At 36.5% G+C, this 14,080-nt stretch overlaps 1 protein-coding gene across 3 annotated transcripts in view; it reads right to left on the bottom strand.

Annotated features, from left to right (window-relative positions):
• DLG2 (discs large MAGUK scaffold protein 2) overlaps nt 1-14,080 on the bottom strand; it is a 1,735,130-nt gene that overhangs the window by 1,138,941 nt on the left and 582,109 nt on the right. The window lies entirely within an intron of this gene.

The following is a 14,080-nucleotide window of genomic DNA, read 5'->3' as shown; positions in this document are numbered from 1 at the left end:
TATAAGAACATTTGCAATAAATAGCAATATAGTTATGAATAAAACTTTCAACATTTCCCAATCTCAAAAAATGAAAAATTTAAGAGCCCTTGAGCTCTTTAAATTCATACCATTCATCAAGGGAAGCGGTCTCTCTCTTTCTTTCTCTCTCTCCCCCTTCCTCCCTCCCTTTCTCAGTCTCTCCCCTTATAAGTACCCTTTCCTCAATATTAAAAAAGGAAGTACTTCCTAGTACACTTTAAATAACCAAAAAGGGGCCACGGGCAACATACATCCTAAGGAAGCTATTCTTTCTTTGAGAATGCATTTCTATGAGTTGCACAGATGTAGGATTCTGATATTTCTGAATACCAAAGCAACACAGATGTCCATATTTGCTTTCAACTCTTTAGAGACTCACAGAACAAGGACATATAAAGGCAGTTTAGATCATTTAAAAAGGGCAAGCCAGAGTAGAGACAAGTTTAGGACATAGGTATATTTCTACTTTATTTCTTTGCTATCTGTTTCAAATAGCCGCTGCCCCAAGGTCTTCACTGAATAATAAAGACAGACAAGAATGTATTATCTATGTTATATCATTTGATTTTTCTCAAAAAAAAACCCTGAGATAATTATCGTTTCTACTTTGTATCTTTGCAAGCTGGGTAGGGGGATATATATAAATTTAAAATCTCATCCAAGATCACACAGCAAGTAAGTAAAAAATGTCATGAATTTAAACTAACTCTGAAGCCTGTGTGCGCTTTGCTTTACAGCAAAGAATTAAAGGAATTTTAAAAAGAGTAAAAATTACCCTTGTCATTTCCCCTGCATTGGGTCTTTGACAGTCTACTGTTCCACTGACTCAACACTGCCTAATAAAGGTATGTATTCTGCATTTCTAGCTGTCTTTACCATCTCACTTAATAATCCATTCTCTTCCAATATCTAAATGGAAGACAAACACCCATATGCAGCTAAGTTTGATCTAAGAGAAAAACCAGTTTAGATGTTTTAAAATGCAGTTTCCTCAGAAGCAAAGCACCTAATGAAGCAGACATAATGACTGTTTGCTCTCAGAGAGTTTACAATTAAGTTCAGGAAACAGAGCATAAGCTCATTCAACAAATAAGGACCTCTTATATGCCAGATACTGTTCAAAATTTCCTAGAACTGTTGAAAAAGTGTCATTATCAAACAACATGTGCCAAAGACATAGGAGAAGTAAGGACAATATGTGTCGTGTGTTAGCCATCGCTGTCCTAACCCACGCAAAGAGATATTCTCTGTTCTCTTCCCTTCCATCTTTTCTGTCTTGTTTTTGTTGTCCATCTTTCTGTCTTTCCTTCCTTCCTTCCTTCCTTCCTTCCTTCCTTCCTTCCTTCCTTCCTTCCTTCATCACTCCCCTTCTCCCTTTCTCTTCTCTCTCTCTCTTTTTTTGGTCTGTTTTAAGCTCACGTTTAGAAACTTTACTATAAATAACAACTCCAGGGGCAGCTCAAAAGGAGAATTAAATTAAATGAGTTTGTCTGCATCAGAAACGTCAACCTCTGGCTAGCACCAGTCTCATACCAAATGCTGAACTCATTGAGACATTTAGGTTCTATAACGTTGATTTAGATTCTGAAGCAGCAGATCTTTTTTGGTCTTCTGGGTGGAAGTTCATTTTACAGATCGTAAAAAGAAATGCTTTTGAAGTAGGACAAACAAAACCCCGGTTCTTCTAGAAGTCTAGGCGTGGCCTTTCTGTTCTTCCAGATGGTTATGGACTTAATTACCTTTTGAAACAGGACAATTCCAGGGACAAAGCAAGGCAGATACAGAGGATGATGGCCTATGATTCTAGCAAGATAAAGCAGAACAACAAACATAATGAAGCTAAACAATTTTTTATTCAACCAATGGATAATGCAACAATTCTTAGGCCTGAAAAACAACATAAGTAAGTAATCATATATATTGTGGGATCAGTGATATACACTGTTTGAATCTACTTATAAATCACTGTACTTGACTGTATTATTTATTTATGTTATTTACAGTCTTAAGATTGAAACATAAATACTGTGCTGAGAGAAAATTTCTTACACTTACAAAACTGCTGAAGTCCAGCACTCCAGAAACCAATTTCCTCCACTTTGGATTATATCCATGGCATTTAACACAAGTGATTAAACCGCTAATAGCAATTTTGCTCAGCAACTTCCAGCAGCTTTTACTGTCTGTATCCCAAAGCCTCATCGGTGCCAGGGCATATCATCTAAAGATGAAGCGCAAGAACTGTACACTGAATATAAGGCATATATTTTGCTTAATTGGGATACTGGACTGTGCTTTGTAATGAGTGAAAGCCAGACTTTTCAAAATGAACTATAGAAGGATTTTATAAATTTGCTCTCATTGAACCTGCACTACCAGGAAAGGTGATTGAAAGTCTTCTCTATTTAGTGAATTTAATGTGACAAAAGAAAGAATTTCTGACTGATTTTCCACTAGGTCACAGAAAGCCCCCTGCCCCCACCTCTTCTCTTTCCCAGGAAGTTGAAGGTACTGAACTTACTGAGCTAATGAGTTCATGTCAGTGGGCAGAAGCAGCTGAAAGCCAATACCAGTGCAACATCTGAGCCTTACTTTAGCAGAATGTTTATTTACTGCTCACAGGATAATAAACGTGAATAAACTGGAATGGAAACCAACGTTTATCTCACCCTTACCAAATGCCAGGCACTGCTTTAAGCCTTTTACACACATCCTATGGGATAGGGCCTTAGATCACATGGGGTTTGCACAATGACAGTGTCACTTCTTAGTATATTATTTTACTTCTCTGAGACCCACTTTTCTCATCTTCAAAAAGGGACTAATTATTCTTATCTTAGCGGGTTATCAAATTAAACTAAGATAATGGAAAGTTGATTCAGGTCCAGAAGCAGCAAATGCTCGTGATCTCCTGAATTCAGGTCCATCTTAGAGGCAATAAAAATAACTGCTTTTCACACAAAATAAACTTCAGGTTCTTTACTCAAGTCAAACGGCTTCTCTGGACTCCCAAACAACTATGGACTTCTCAAAAAACAACGTGCACAGAGCTGTGTACTTACTTGTCAAACAGAGTGTAAAGGGAAAAGGCAGACTTTTATTTCAGCCCTTATTATGTGCTAATTTACCATTTTACTTTGTTTATAAAATAGAATACACACAGGTTGAAGGGCATAAACTTTTGCAAAATAACAATAAATACACATCTCTGGCATTAGGTATTATTTTAGGGAGACCTTTAGAGAGGGCAGTGGAAACATTTCTAATATAATTAAATAACTGCTTCAAATAGCAGTTTTTGCTTTGAAAATAACAGACCAAGAGATAATGTTTAATCTATGTGATAAGGCAAACAAATCATTCGCCTTAGTTTCTAAAATTCTGAACTCCAAATCTATTCTGAGAACTCCCTAAAGCTCAACAAAGAAAAAGGTTAACCACCCACCACAGCCCACCTGCCAGCCCCCATCCCCTGAGACAGATCTGTTCCCATCTGGGTAAACTTTTCCCTTTTCTTCTATTTGTTCACAGACAACCTTTAAGGTAAACAGCTCTTCTCTCCATTCTTGTTCCCAATGCTATAAATTCTTTGAAATTTTCTTTGCCAGTTGGACAACCTTTGTACACCTCCACAACCTCTTCCTTTTCAGCCCCTCCCACATAGCCGGACCCGGCATGTGTCAGGCTGAAATGAGCTCACTGTGGGCAAATGGTGGTGACTTAATAGAGAGAGCTGCATTTTCAAGGAAGAGAGCCAAGGAGGGAAGAGATGCCGAGTATAAGGAATGAGCATGGAGCACTGTTAATCATGAGGTGCAGGACAAACATTTTTTGGAGAAATAAAGACTATAAACTCATAGGTGAGTGGCTCTAATACATACTGTATGAGTTTGGAGTCAGGAAAACATGAATACCAAGGATCACAGTTTTTTTTCAGAAGAGAAAAAGAGATTAACTACTGAAGAATTTCTTTAGCCCAGCATTTCCTATACTGTGTTCCATAGAATACTGGTGCCCTGATGGTTATTAATAGAAATGACTTGGGAGAAAAAAGTTCGTTTTCAAGTAAGTGTAGAAAATGTTAATATTTTAAATAGCAGATCTTTCCGTCGGCTTTAATATAGTAACATGTAATGTGCATCTCTAAGACAGAGATACAGCATACAGATTCCCAAACTTGTTAAGAGTCTGGGTTACTTTCCATTTTAAAAACAAAAACCGTGAAAACTGTCCCTTTTTCCAATATTCAGAAAATGTCTCATATTCACTCTGGGCTATTTATTTTATTTTTAGAGCCAGATTTCAACTCCCAGAGAGCAGGGATCTTTTTTTGTTTTGGTAATTCCTCTAACTGCAGGACCTAACATAAAGATGAGATTCAATAAATATCTGTATGTTTATTGTTTAGAGTTTCAACTCTGGAGGTAGACAGGCCACATTCTAATCTTTCTGAGTGGGCTTTTTGACAAGTGTGAATTTAGTTTTGTTTTTTTTTTTAAACTTTCTAAGGCTCTAGTTTCTCATGTATAAAATGGGGATGATAATAACATTTTCTTCAGAGAAATGTATATAATTGGGGAGTGATTTATGAAATGCATATGAAGAGCTTAGAGCACAATAGCCTGCACCTGAGAGTTCCACAATAAGTGCTACCTTTATTGTTGTTATTATTATTAATATGTAATGATTTGTCCTGGCACATACAGTTTTTCAGCACTAAAACTTGTCTGGGAAGCAGCCATCTATTTCAAAGCCTACTTCATTGAATACACTTTTTTAATGTTATTTAATCAATGAATACAGCTATGGTAATAAGTGATTACATAAGTCACAGTAAAGACTGAACTATGTTGATGTCTGGTTACTTCTTCTCTCATTTACTCTGGAAAAATAGAAAACTGAATAACAAAAACTCAAATGACCTTTTACTGCTCCAGGTCTCCAAATCAGCTTTGCTGCTAAAATAGAATCAAGAATTATAGTTTGGCTGCACAGCCAGAAAAGAAAGAAAACAGGGGATCAGGAACTCTGAACTCAGAAAGCCAGCTCTTAGTTTTTCCTCCACTGACTTACCCTGAGCCTGTTATTCATTATCTTTAAGTTCAGTTTTCTCATTATCTCTGTAAAATATGAGTGATTTTTGCAGGATCACTGTAAGGGAATTAGTAATTAATAATTGTACAAGGAAGTCTGAAAATACAGGTCATATTAGCCATAGATTTACAAGAGCTTTAATACTGTATTTTTTGTTAGGAAACTGGTCAGGTTAAAGTGGGGAGAACCAGTATTATTCAAGTGCTGATATGCCAGTCACAGTTCTTCATTTTAAAACCCACCACAGGGAATGGGATTCAGCTAGAAAACTAGGCTTCAGAAAGATTAAGAAAGTTGTCCAAGGACACCCAGACAATAAAATCAGTATTTAAAACAACACTGACGGACTTCAAAGCCCATCTTTACATTATACTACTCTAACATTTCCTTATCATCATTTTTTATTCATTTCTTTAGAACTTGCTCTATGCCAGGAATTACCTTTTTCTGAGGTCATTCAAAAATAAGATGAGGCACAAAGAAAACTGAAAACACAATGAGGTATTACCTCATGCGTGTTAGAATGGCTTTCATCTGGAAGACAAGATACAAGAATTGCTTGCAAGGACATGGAGGAAAGGGTCCTCTGAACTGTTGGTAGGAATGTAAATTGGTGTAGCCACTATGGGAATAGTACAGAAGTTCCTCAAGAAATTAAAAATAGAACTACCATGTGATCCAGCATTCCCATATCTGGGTACAAATCCAAAGAAAATAAAATCACTATCTTGAAGAGATATCTGCACACCATGTTCACTGCAGCATTATTTATAATAGCCAAGACATGGAAACAACCTAAGTTTCCACTGGCAGATGGATGGATAAAGAAATTGTGGTATACACACACACACACATACAAACACACACACACACGCGCGCACAATTAGTCAGTCATGAAAAAGAAGGAAATCCTGTCACTTGCAACAACATGTATAGACACTGAAGGTATTATCTAAATATTATCTAAGTGAAATAAGTCAGAAAAAGACACTACATGATCTCACTTATGTGGAGTCTAAAAAAAACTCAGAAACAGTGAACAGACTGCTGGTTGCCAGAGGCAAGTGGTGGGGAGTGGGGGAAATGAGTGAAAGTCAAAGGGTACAAACTTCTAGTTGTATTGTACACTTTAAACTAATACAATGTTACATGTCAACTGTATCTCATGAAACTGGAAAAAAATAAGAAAGACAGCCTGTGCCCTTAAGGACCTTATGGGCAAGGTATACAAACTTCTCCTCATCTTTGTGCAGTGCCTTTTGCAATGCTAAAAGCCTTTTGTATTATATCTTCTATTTCAGACAATATCTAATACCACACCATAACACTGATTTTATTTTTGTTGCTAAAAATCTGTAATATTTCATTTGAAGTGTGCCCTATACAGAGTTCCCAAATTAATAATGCATATCTAGTGTCCATAAAATACTTCCCAGAAAGTATAAGCTTATAAATATATTTTATAATACATTAATATGTATTTCAATTATATTATTTATTAATAATATTTAATAGAAAGCATAGAAAAAATTGGTTTAAAATTTGCACCTACTCAATGGGCAGATCCCCAGAATTCTAACTTGGTTCCTTTTTGCATGGTCTTGCAGTTCCTGAATTTATGGAGAAAATAAATCTAGTCAAGGGTTCAAAGGAAAAAAAAAAATCACTGAATATCTGAGCCTGAAGATGTCAGTAAGGTAAGGTGATGGGAAATGGAGCAAGCTGGATGACCTTAAATTCAACTAAGAACACCTTGCAAACCCTGCCCATACCTCTAGATGGCTCCCAGTGCCAAGCAGCTCCCTATCAGCAAAAACTGCCCTATATCTTGTCCTGCTTATTTTAGCTCATTCGTAATCAGAGCCAGACAGGCAGAAAGAAGCAAAAAAGTGCAACCCTTTTGTGACTTCATGAATCATCAGACAAATGTGCTGAGTGAAGAAGGAAGGTAGAACACTGTCCCACTGCTACAGGCACTGTCACCTAAATAAAGCATAAAGGCATTCAGAGGAGCCCCAATATTAAATAGAGAAGAATGCCAGCAAACTGACCAGTGGGATGGTCAGTGTAATCTTGACAACACCCATCCTCCAACCCCGACAACAGTGACATAACGTTCTTGCTGATACATATGGAATAATATTTCGCAAAGTATGGTTCTCAGACCAGCAGCAAGCGTACTATCACTTGAGGACTTACAAGAAATGCAAACTCTCAGGCCCCACACCAGATCTCCTACATCAGAAACTGAGTCAGCAGCCTGTGCCTTAACAAACCCTCCAGGGGATTCTGATGCATGCCAAAGCTGGAGACCCATCCATCTAAGAACATTTATACACACGAGTAAAGAGAATGCTATTTAGTGTATTACCTTGAGTACTTTTTTAATTTGGAAAGAAAAGGAAGCAATACTAACTAAACTCCTACTGTGAATCAGACACCTGACATTTCATTCAATACCCATAACTCCATTAGGTACATAACAGGATACCGATCCTCAACCTAATAAGACATGAGCCTCCACTGAAACTACTGTCAATAATAAGCCTCCTTCAAAGTGCTCTCCACTGCTTGTTACTAGTTCCCAAGATAAGGCCTTCTGACTGCCTAGGAAAAGGGTCCTTCGCTGATCTCTCATACTGGACTGAGCGTGGACCTTGTCTTTAATTTTTCCCAAACCAAGACTTATTAAATGGTTAAAAGAGAAAGGACGATGCCATGTATCAAACAGGTAAAAATGATTTAAGTACTGATGAAGATGCAGGGGAATTTACATTGCTGTTGGGAGTGTCACTTGTCACAACCACTTGGGAAGGCATCTGGGCAACATGCTTTAAAGTTGGAGATGCACACATCCACACTCAGTCATTTCACCTTGATGCATAAACCCTAAAAACTCTGGCACAACTGCATAAGGAGTTGAGTGTAAGAATGTTCACTGCAAAACTGTGCCTAACAGCAAAAACTGGAAACAATCGGTTGGAGGATAAATAAACTGTTCAGTCATTCATTGCAATCCCGGGTAACAGTAAAAACACATGAAATAAAAATGATCACAGAAGGATGAACACTCCATGACATCATTTATGCAAAGTTGTAAAACCAACAAAATAACATCAAATATTGTTTATGGAGATATATATATATGCAAGAAAATGAAAACATAAATAGGTACGATACATAATTACATAAAGACTATGTTTTGGCAGAAAAGAAGTGAAAGGGATGAAGGGATATGGCTTTTGCTATGCCTCTTTTGTTTCCTAAAAGTGGACCTGGGAAGCGAATCAAAAATATCAACATCTGTTAATATGTATTATTATCTCCACTTTATAGATGCTAAAACTGAGGCTCTGTATCCTAAGTATATGGATGGGTATTGTGCTGCTTTCTATTTCTCTGTAAGTTTCCAATATTGCATAATTTAAAATTTTTTATTGAAAAGTCAAAAGTTAATTTGGACACAATAGTACTCTGAAAAGTTCGCCAAGTACTCTGAAAACACTGGGTATAAGTTTTTCACTTTTTGCTTGTTTTGTTCACACAGGTGTTCATTGTTTCTAGAATAGTACCTGGTAAATAGTAGGCATCCTACAAATATTTATTCTATGAATAAACATTTTATTTTTAAGCAAATTAAAAAAAATCAAGCATCATCTTTTAATTCTATCACACCACAAAACGTCTCCATTTTCCTACATTCCTTTTTAGGCTTATTCAATATGTGTATTATTTTACAGTATAACTGAAATGCATACATCATTTTTATTTTTCACTTAATGTTTTATAACAAATATGATTCCCTGTTCTAATCTTCATTCTTCCTTTAAAAAAAATCCTCATTTGATGCATTATGATTTATTTACTCCTCTAGAGGGTTCTCATTTTTTACCATTATACATAATGTTCTAATAAATATTGCTGTATGAACAGTCTTGTTCTTATGGCTTTCTTCTTATGTTAAATTGTTTCCTAAAGATAAATTTCCAGAAATGATATTCCTGGGCCAATGGGGCTTGGACATTCTTATGGGTATTTTCATCTACTATATTCTGAAGTGGTTATACAAATTTGCACTGCCATCAGCAGGGTACGAGTGCACCATGGCATCCTTTCCTTTCGCTATTCTTCTTATTAGATTCCTAGTTTCAGCATCATGGGGTTGGAAGAGACTATAAAGATTAGGAAATCCAACCTTCCAGTATGACTGATGACTTACACTTACTGGGTGTTTACTATAAACATGGCACTACAATAAATGCTTAACATGAATTATCTCTGTTTCTCCTAATCACCCTGCTTGGAAGGTATTATTATCTCCACTTTATAGATGTTAAACCTGAGGCTCCTGGTTACTAAACTTTAGGGTTACCAGCTAATGCATGATGTTTAAGGATTCAAAGTTCACAATCTTCCCAGTATTTCATGATTTCTTCTCAACAAACAGGGTTTGAGGCATGAAGGCAGAATCCATACTTTCACTCTTGGAGAAGGGTGGCTTCAAAGAGACAAGTTATAGATGTTCCTAATTGCCACAGCAGGAAATGAATAGCTCACCATCTGCTCTCAAACCCATTTTATTTCACATGGCCACACACAAATGCCCTGGTCCAGAGCACAAAGGCCAGAGAAGTTTTCTGCAGCTCTACCTATCTACCACCTCAAGTGCTGTTCTTACAGAAAGGTTGTGAGTAGTAATAGAAGAATCTAAATGAATAGTCCCTGAGATTTAGAATGGAAGGGCAACACTGAGTATCCTTGAAGCTTTGGAATCATTAAGGGAAAGGATATAACAAATATCCATACAGGTATTTGTGTTCGTGTGATTATATGTATGCATGTGCACACTTGTGAGTGTACAGACTCAGCCAATCTTGCTATGTTTTGCTACCATCAAAATCATCCCATGACTCAGTGCACACATATGGGCAAAACTTGGCCAAGATATGTAAGTAGCAGCACTGTAAGAGATACAAGTTATGTCCAGTCCTACCAGTTGTGTGTGACTTGATGGTAAGGACAGGAATTTGGCATTAGATCAGTCTTAAGATTCCCACTCTACCACTCACTCCCTGGGTGATCTTCAGATAAGGTTATCAGACTCCTTTTCGTATCTAATAGTAGCAACATCATTCATTGGGTTGATTCTAATGAACATAGTCCTCAACATGTACTAAGCACTGAATTACATGTTCTAAATTAAATACATTTCAGCCATCACCACCATTATCATCATCATTATTCATCTGCTTAATGGAGACATACATATGTCTATATACTTTTGCAGGTATCTGGAATGCGGATACAGGATATATGAAGACAATATATATATATGCCACAGGATCTAGCATAGCACAGAGTATATTCAAAACACATATATCTGTTCAAGTTTATACTGGTGATCTCAGGTACATGGGAAGGAAGAGGCCCTCCCCATATTACAGAATCTCTTTTCATCATTCCAAGGACTACCCATCCTCAGGTACCTCAGTGCTCTCAGAATCTCCTCTGCTTCTCCCTCACTTCCTTTCAATGCCCTCCATGTTTTCTCCTAATCCCCCTCAGCTCTCTGCCACCCTATACTTCTTTCTTTCCCTTCCCTCATTTTAATTTCTCTTTTCCTGTCAACCTCTAGCTAACTTCTTCCCTTAACTCCTATCCTGTCTCTAGGGCTTCAGACAAAATAAACTATTTGGAAGTTGAAGAAAACCAAGTAAATCAAGTAACATGTATGGTCATTTAGGTAAAGTCTCTTGTATGTTACATGTATGGACATTTTAAAAAATCACGCATTTAAAAAGATACATACAATAGACTAAATTATCTGTCATTCTGCAGTTCATATGTTTAAGAGACTTTTGGTTATACCATTTTTTAAAATGTTTTTTATTGAGTTACAGTCATTTTACAATGTTGTATCAAACTCCAGTGTAGAGCACCATTTTTCAGTTAAACATGAACATACATATATTCATTGCCACATTTTTTTTCATTGTGAGCTACCACAAGATCTTGTATATATTTCCTTATGCTATACAGTATAATCTTGTTTATATATTCTACATATGCCTGTCAGTATCTACAAATTTTGAAATCCCAGTCTATCTCTTCCCACCACCCCCACCTTGGCAACCACAAGTTTGTATTCTATGTCTATGAGTCTGTTTCTGTTTTCTATTTATGTTCTTTTAGATTCCACATATGAGCGATCTCATATGGTATTTTTCTTTCTCTTTCTGGCTTACTTCACTTAGAATGACATTAAGAGACTTTGGGTTATATCATTTAACGTATTACTTATGTGAACATTTTGCCCATTAGTTGAAGTGCAAAATGAATTGATCAACATGTAAATCATATGCAAATTTTAAATATGCATATCAATGTTGTTTTGAAGAACAGTTGCATTTTAAGATAGAAAGCACTTCCACAGAAGCAAATATCAATTTTATTATTCTAATCACAGACTTAATCCAACAGCAATTACTATTATGATGCCTTTTTAAAATATACCTAATAGTTTACCACTAAAATATTCCAAGGTAACCTGTGATCATGTGATAGAACATTCCTAGTAGATGGTGAATGCTTCAGTGAAAATAACAGAAGACTTCAGATTCAGATATCTGGTTACCCAATTTAGTCCCTGTGTGAATCTGACATTTCTGATCTTCAAGTTTCCTTTTCTGTAACATGAAAATAATTATACTAACTTCCCAGGGTTGTTGAGTGATTGAACAAATGAATGACACATATTACGTACCAGGTATGATTTTAGGGGCTGTGGTACAACGATAAACAAAACAGATAAAAGTCCCTGCCTGCTCTCTCGCGGCTTACATTCTAAATGAGAATAAATAAAAAACCATACAAGGAATACATAAAAATAATGTATATCAAAGGACAATTTGTTAGGCTGAAATGAAGTAGTTACTAAAGACATCCAACAGACATCTCTCTGTCTTCGTTTTGAAGACATATCAGCAGAATTTAACTCACCCATTCCTACGTATTCAGTTTCCTATCTGGCTTCTATGATTCCTACTCCTTTGCTTATCATCATACCTCATTCTAAGCTTCTTCTCAGTCCACTTTGCTGGTTCCTTCTCCTCCTTCTGACCTTTAAACAAACATTGGAGTTTCCTAGGTGCAACCCTGGGCTCTCTTCTCTCCTTCACCTGTATTTCTTCCTAGGCAATTTCATCTAGAATCTCATGATTTTAAATATCATGTATAGCTGATGATTATGGCATATGTATCTCTAGCTCTGACTTCTCACCTACAAATGTATGTGTTTACCTTTTTATTTGAAATCTTTACCTACATGTTATGAAATCTAACTTAGCAGGTCTTATATGTCTCTCAAACTTAACAAATCAAAAACAGAACTATTGGCTACCAATGCCAAACATCTTTCCACCCTAGTCTAACACATCTCAGTATATGGCACCCACCTTGCATTCTGTTGCATATTCCTAAAAACTAAGAATCATCCTCTGATTTCTCTCTATTACTCAATACATCAAGGCCTTTCCAATCTATGACCAAATATACCTTGAACAGTTTACTCCTTTCTATCTCCATTACTTCCTCTGTGATAAGCCACAATTATTTCTCATTTACACTACTTAATACTGCCACCCCAAATTCATTCTCTCCATAGCAATCAGAGGGACATCTTGGAGACCTTAAATCATATCATGTATGATGGCTAATCTCCAAAGATTGCCGTCAGTAAACTCTGTTTCAAACCTATGTAGTCTCCTCTCATACTGAACCTGAACTGTCTATGGCTTCAACTAATGTAACATGTCAGAAGTTACCTCATGCTAGTCTGGGCCTAAATCTTATGAAAACTTGGCAGCTTCTGCTTTCGGGAGCTATCAGGTAAGAATTCTGGCTCAGTCATCCCAACATCCCGGGTAAACTTCCAGCTGAGTTCAACCCCAGATTCCATATGCGTACAACTTCTTAAGACACCCCAAACAAGACCAAAGAAGAATTTCCCAACTGAGCCTAACTAACTCACAGAAAAAATGAGAGATCATAAATTATTGCTTTAAGCCACTAAGTTTTTGGACATTTTGTTACATAGCAATAAAAAACCAAAATAGGAATTGATATCTGCTATAACAAAAACCTAATATATAGCATTGGCCTTGGAATTGGGTGGCAAGCAGAAACCAGAAGGGCCTACAAGAAATTGTTAATGAAGGCTGGAAGGAAAGGAAAGACACTGGTATCAGAGGCTGGAGAAAAGGCTGTTTGTGTTATACTAAAGTGGAAATTCTGCCATCATCGCTTACATTAACATGAAAAATAGAAAATAGAACAAATGAATTAACCTTTTTGGCTAAGGAGAGTTCCAGGAAGAATACTGACAATGTCAACTGTTTTTTTGTTTGTTTGTTTTAACAAGTACTAACAACAATGAACCAAAAAAGGAAATGTTCAGTTTTCTAGTAAAATCTAGAAGAGATATTACCAATCCAAGACTTGCTAGATTGGAAAAGAAAAGTATTTCTCATTCCTTGTTCACCAGCCAGCATGACTCTCAAAGTAAGGAATAGCTTCAGGCCAAAAAACTCCAGAGCAATGCCAATAAAATATGGCCTCAGGCAAAAGATTAGATCAAAGTTATTAAACTTCATTAAAATGTGAGGCCATTACTGGTAGAACAGTTAGGAAGACATTGCTCGGCTTGTCTTGGCTAGAAGATAGCCTCTAAGGCTTTAAAGGATGTTGTCACATAGCAAATCTAAGCCCAAAGTGGAAAGGAGCCTATTTCAGAGATTTATGGTTCTGTCTCATAAAGTATATTTGTAACATGATACACAGGAAGACAACAAAGTTTTTAAAAGAATTATATGAGTTTAGACTGAAAGGAACAGTCACAGTTAAAAGAAAAGAGACATAGGGTTCTCCAACATCTTGCAGGCAGAAAGAAGTCAAGAAAGCTACTTTG

Source organism: Vicugna pacos, chromosome 10 (assembly GCF_048564905.1).
Source record: "Vicugna pacos chromosome 10, VicPac4, whole genome shotgun sequence".
Classification (NCBI taxonomy): Eukaryota; Metazoa; Chordata; class Mammalia; order Artiodactyla; family Camelidae; genus Vicugna; species Vicugna pacos.
Note: the sequence above shows the minus strand (reverse complement) of the source record. Positions and strands in the feature narration are given on the sequence as shown.